General features: G+C 42.6%; 1 pseudogene; it reads right to left on the bottom strand.

Annotated features, from left to right (window-relative positions):
- Nucleotides 1-375: 375 nt before the first annotated feature.
- On the bottom strand, nucleotides 376-5007 carry LOC116881508 (annotated as a pseudogene).
- Nucleotides 5008-6426: the final 1419 nt, after the last annotated feature.

Here is a 6426-nt window from a genome sequence, read left to right as displayed (position 1 = left end):
GATTCAGCGTTCGCTCGGGTCTGGCTTTGCACTTGCTTGTCCCTCTCCCCAGGCCGCTCTTTGAACCGTGTAAACCGACAGCAGCCCAGCTGCTCCCGAAGATAAGGCGGCCAGTCGCCCGCTCATCCTGGCACCCGCAGCGCCGCGAAGTACCCCCGCAGCCCCCAGAGAGCGCGGCCCCCGCCCCGCGCAGGGCCCGCGGCCTCCCCGGCGCCCGCGCCGCCGTCCGCCCAACCCGCCGGGGCCGAACCCGCAACGCGCCCGCCACACAGACACCCAAACGCGATGACTCACGGCTCGGTACTCCTCCTCCGTCTGGGAAAGACAGACACCTAACCCGCGGACTGGGAAAGATGGCGAGCGCCTCGCGCGTCCTCATCGACTCGCTCGGCGTGCAGCTGGGCGTCCTTCCCGGGCCCGCGACTGATTGGCCCGCCGAGGGGGCGGGGCCAGGCTCTGCGGTCTTGCTTTAGGCCAGGGCTGAAATCTTACATGGAAGGCAAGTATGTACAGAGCGTGTTTTCTTAGTATTGATTTATTTTGTAAGTCCGAAAATGTAACCTTTGCATCAGTTATTTAAAGTAGGGTATAATGAACAACAAAGTCGTATTTTGGGGAGGTGTGCATTGTACACCGGTGTGCATTATTACCGTTATTGACTCGACAGGCTGTTGAGGACAGGGAAGAGCAGCCCTCTGGTTTAGTTGGAAAATAATAAGTTTCGTTTTGCTTTTGTCTTTAACTGCTGGCTTTGCAATTTCAGGACATTCTCCAGAGAGGAAATGAATTTTTCACACTAGAAGGAAATGAGAAGTATACACAAGAGTTCTTGGCAACAAATTTAAAAGTGTGTTAAAATTCGGTGTATCATGCAGTACACTTGTGTGTGTTGCTTAGTACTAATTTTTAAAATTAAAATATACCTGACATAAACGTCACGACCTTAATTAACCATTTTTAAGTATACAGTTCAGGGTCATCACAGCGAACTGTGCAACCATCACCACCATCCATCTCCAGAACTCCTTCATCCTGCAAAACTGACACTCTACCCATGTAAACAACAACTCATCATTCCCGGCCCACCCCAGCCTTTTCCTGACCCCTGGCAACCACCATTCTATTTTGTATCTCTATTAATTTGACCTCACTAGATTCTTAAGAATTTTCTCTTTGTGGCTGGCTCATTTCACTTAGCCTAATGTTCTCAAGGCTCATCCCTATTGTAACTTGTCAAAATTTCCTTCCTTTCTAAAGGCTGAATAATATTTCATTGTATTATGTACCACAGTTTGTTTATCCAGCGATCTGCTTACGGGCTTCTTGGTTGCTTGCACCTTTTGGCTATTGTGAGTAAAGTTGCTATGAACATGAGTGTGCAAATACCTCTTCAAACCCTGATTTCAGTCTTGAGGGGTAAATGTCCAGAAGTGGGATTGCTGGGTCATATGGTAATTCTATTTTTTGAAAACCACCATACTGTTTTCTACAGTGGCTGAGCCATTTTTTAATATGATTAGCAACAGTTTAATGAAACCATAGTATTTACAGGATTCTCAAATGAAAACAATATAAAACTTGTCATAAAAATTAGTAAAAGATGCAAGGTAGAACTCATTTTAATACTGGTACAATGGCAGGGGTGCCTGGGTGGCTCAGTGGGTTAAAGCCTCTGCCTGCATCTGGGGTCATGATCTTGGGGTCCTGGGATTGAGCCCTGCATCAGGATCTCTGCTCAGCGGGAGGCCTGCTTCCTCCTCTCTCTCTGCCTGCCTCTCTGCCTACTTGTGATCTCTGTCAAATAAATAAATCTTTAAAAAAATACTGGTACAATGACAATAGCAGCTTTACAAATATTTTAAGATTTCAATAGCATTTTTATGAACCATTATTCCACAAGAATGATCAAATCATCACATTGTTTAAATTAAACTGAGACAATACAAGGTGGCTTATTAATATTACAAACATTATAAGTGCCCCATAAAATATTGTTACAGATGCTCAAATGTTTTATTCTCAGTGACCATTCCCTTTATTCTCACATACTATAATTGTAGCTAGCGGGATAAAAAAATACTACAATCAGATATGTTTCTAAACTTCCTTATCTGTTTAATTCTTATTCATAAATGGGTTGTAAACATAAATGTGGGTCTCATAAAGACAAAACATTGCCCCCAGGTCTGCTTTCCAGTCTAGTGACTTCCCACAACTCTCTATTTGGCATCTCAAAGCAGTATCTGTAGAAAAATAGTATTTCTGAGAAGTTACTAAAATATCTTTTTTAGCCTATGCTAACCAGGGATTAGTCCAAGGGTATCATCTATGTAGCTGCTTCCTGTCAGGCTAGAAAGTTCAGTGACAGTCAAAACCCCTTATTTCCTATCCGTGAGGTTCTGTCATCCTTCTTCTTGGAAATGTGGTAGACGTTATCATCTTCAAAGCTAATCCTGTGCCTTCAGTCCCATTCACCCTAATGACAGTTCCCTTTCCTCCGTGATATTTAACAGATCAGTGATGGTGATATTGGCTGAAGCTATAGTAGTGTCCACTGCTAAGTACTTAACATCTGACAAACTGGGGGCTCCCAGAAATACTTGGCAATTTCGTAGGACTTATATAGGGTTGCCAAACAAAACACAGAATGCCCAGTTAAATTTGAATTTCAGATGAACACTGAATATTTTTTTTAGTATAACTATGTCCCATGCAATATTTGGGACATAATTATACTAAAAGAAACCATTCATTGATTAATGGGACATATTTATACTCAAAAGTTATTTGTTGTTTGTCTGAAATACAAATTTGATTGCATGCCATGTGTTTATAATTGTTAAATCTGGCAAGCCTGGGCCAGCAGGGAAGAACCTGTGTTTCCGTATACAGGTGTGCATTATTACCGTTATTGACTCGACAGGCTGTTGAGGACAGGGAATTAGGTCTCAGGGTGAATCTACTATGGACTTCAGAGATCCTTCAGGGCATTGTGGAAAATACAAAGGTCATGTTGAGGTCCTCGTGAAACTTATATTTAGCTGCATGAATGTGGACAGCAGGTATCAAAGTAAGGAATATCTCAGACTTCAGTGAGTCAGATATAAGCAACTACATAAGATGCTAGAAATGATACATTCTAACTTTTAAGGTCACTTAAAATGGACATTTTACTTCAAATCCTTCTGGAAAATGATTGGGTTTGAATGTGGTCTTATCTCTATAGTTGAACAAAAATCAAATCTAGAGGGCCTTTTTTACTGATTAAGTTTGTAGCACTTAATGGATGCATTAGCCTTACAGGTTAAAATACTCTTTTTTAAAAGATTTTATTTATTTATTTGACGGAGAGTGAAAGTGAGGGAGGGCCCAAGCAGGGGGAGCAGCAGGCAGAGGGAGAGGAAGAAGCAGACTCCCCGCTGAGCAGGGACCCTGATGCAAAGCTTGATCCCAAGACTCTGGGATCATGACCTGAGCTGAAAGCAGATGCTTAACAGACTGAGCCAACCAGGCGCCCTGAAATACTTTTCTTTTTTTTTTTTTAAGATTTTATTTATTTGTTTGACAGACAGAGATCACAAGTTCGCAGAGAGACAGGCAGAGAGAGAGGAGGAAGCAGGCTCCCTGCTGAGCAGAGTCCAATGCGGGGTTTGATCCCAGGACCCTGGGATCATGACCTGAGCCGAAGGTGGAGGCTTTAACCCACTGAGCCACCCAGGCACCCCAATACTTTTCTTTTTAATTACCCAAGAATACTCAAGATGAATGGCCACCAGGTTCTGTCCTGTTCTTTTTTTTTTTTTTTTAAGATTTATTTATTTCTAGAGAGAGGAAGAGAGCATGGGGAGGAGCAAGGGAGAGAACTTTCAAGCAGACTCTCCCTGAGCAAGAAGCCGGAAGCAGTGCTCCATCCCACAACCCATGAGATCATGACCTGAACAGAAACCAAGAGTCTTAACCAACTGAGCCACCCAAGCACCCCAACCAGGTTAATTTTTTAATGTCATAACTGTACCTGTTGAGTAAAAATTAGCCATCTAGTTAAATCTGAACAACCTCTCCAACCTAAATAGAGTAATCCCAGGATAAACATCACTTCGGGGATTGCATTTTCTCATCTGTTCTCTTACCAACCATGTAAACTAAAAAATGTCCAAATACCACTTAATATCATAGTATGAATGGGCTCCAGACATACTTTAATACTTCCAATGGAATTATATAATTATACAAAGTCTACTACATTTAAAAAAAAAGATTGGGGTGATTTTATCTGAGTATTTTGTGGACCATCACATGCAGTCAGGCAGGGCTGACATCGGTTTTGTTCAACAAAGCTGCTTGTAGAAAGTGGCAGGGTTTGAGTTGGACTTCTAGGCTGACCGTGCTGAAACTTTCTCCTCCAGGCCCAGGTCATCACTGGAGTAAGCCTAGTTCCTGTTTCCATATTTTCTTTATTGGTAAGTGGGACACCCCCTGCGATCCTCTCAACATTGAATTTTCTAAGTAGTTTCCGCAGATCCATCTGGCTTTTACCAGGAGTAATTAAGACATGTGGAAGTCAATTTGGTAACACTTTGGAGCTGGGTTTCAGGATAACACACCGCAGGTCAGAGACAGTAACTAGTGAATGCTGTGCCTCTGGTGATGATACAAATTTCTTCATCAAAACCGTGTGTTCTTTCATTTCAGTCAGTAGATTTTTAACTGTTATCTGCATGGGTCCATCTTGTTTTTAATGGTCCAGTCTGATGTTCTTTAGTACAATCAGAATTTCTGAGCAGCCCAGGTGCCACAGGTGATGGAGTACAGGCAGAGAGGAGGCGGGGGGAGTGGAGGCAGAGATGGATGAGGAGGAAGGTGGGTAGCTGGCTGTGGCAATATGGGAGGAAGTGCAGCTGGGGATTCTCCAGGGATGGTTAGAACACAGGCAGGCACATTTGTAAATTTACCACTTGTGTGACCCATTTGACCACAACTTGGACAAGGACAAGTCCTCCAAGATGGTCTTCAGTGCCTCCCAGAGTCTGCAGAATTCACTTGCCAAAATGTGAAACTGTTGTTTTAGACTGTTAAGCTTTTGGTGGCAATAACAGGATGGAGAGATGATGTCTTTCAAGACTTCTAAATTCTGGGCCATGCAGTTCTGGCAATGGTTGTATATAGACCATACTCTTTGTCCTAAGATTTACTGTATCTTTGATATAGGGAAATTTGAATTTTCAGTTTCATCTTATCCAGCTTCTGCTAAGGGGTATTGTTATCTGTGGAAGGAATAACCACTCTTTCTGATGACGGTGGCGGAGGTGGAGGTGTAATTAGCTTGAACTGAAGTGGGAGGATTCCCTTTTTTTGAATAATCTTTTCACTTTGGACTTTAGGTTTTTTCCTTGTTGTTTGAACTTGGGCATTATTTAAGTCTAAGAGCCTGGGGATTATTAGATGGAGTTAGGGTAGTGGCTTCTCCCTTGCCATTGTAGCTACACCATTTTACATTGCCACCAATATTATACAAGAGTTTCAATTTCTCCACATCCTTGCCGCAACATACTATCTTGTGTTTTTGGTAACAGTCACCCTAATAGGTGTGTGGTGGTATCTCATTGTGGTATTCATTTTCATTTCCCTAATGATGAGTAGTGTTAAGCATCTTTTCATGTGTTTATTGGTCATTTGTCTATTTTCTTTGGAAAAATGTCTATCCAAATACTTTGCTATTTTTTAATCTGCTTTTGGTTTTTTGGTGGTTTTTGTGCTGTAGTTCTTATATATTCTGGATATTAATCCCTTACCAGATACATGATTTGCAAATATTTTCTCCCATTTCATGGGTTGCATTTTCTCTCTGTTGATTATGTCATTTAGCCTATTACAATTTAAAAAAAAAATTTAAGATTTTATTTATTCATTTGAGAGACAGAGATCACAAGTAGGCAGAGAGGCAGGCAGAGAGAGAGAGGAGAAAGCAGGCTCCCCGAGGAGTGGAGAGCCCGATGTGGGGCTCGATCCCAGGACCCTGGGATCATGACCTGAGCTGAAGGCAGAGGCTTTAACCCACTGAGCCACCCAGGCACCCCTAAAAAAATTTTTAAATAAAATTTAAATCAGACACTTTTGTGGGGAGGAGCTAAGAATTTCTGCACCCTACTCAGCTCTACTCTCCTTCCCCATTCCCCCACTGAGAAGGGTTCAGAGAATGTAGATACTTCAGTTCTCTTACTTTCTCTTTCACATGAGCCTCCAAGAATCTATTCACCTCCATGGAGAAGACAGTATGGAGGCATGGGAAAAAAGACGTATGTAATCGGATATTTATTAAAATAAATATACAGGGGCGCCTGGGTGGCTCAGTGGGTTAAGCCGCTGCCTTCGGCTCAGGTCATGATCTCGGAGTCCTGGGATCGAGCCCCGCATCGGGCTCTCTGC

The sequence above is a fragment of the Lontra canadensis genome, unplaced genomic scaffold (assembly GCF_010015895.1).
Source record: "Lontra canadensis isolate GAN:19392208 unplaced genomic scaffold, GSC_riverotter_1.0 scaffold75, whole genome shotgun sequence".
Taxonomy (NCBI): Eukaryota; Metazoa; Chordata; class Mammalia; order Carnivora; family Mustelidae; genus Lontra; species Lontra canadensis.
The sequence above is the reverse complement of the archived record's forward strand: the minus strand, read 5'-3'. Positions and strand labels throughout refer to the sequence as shown.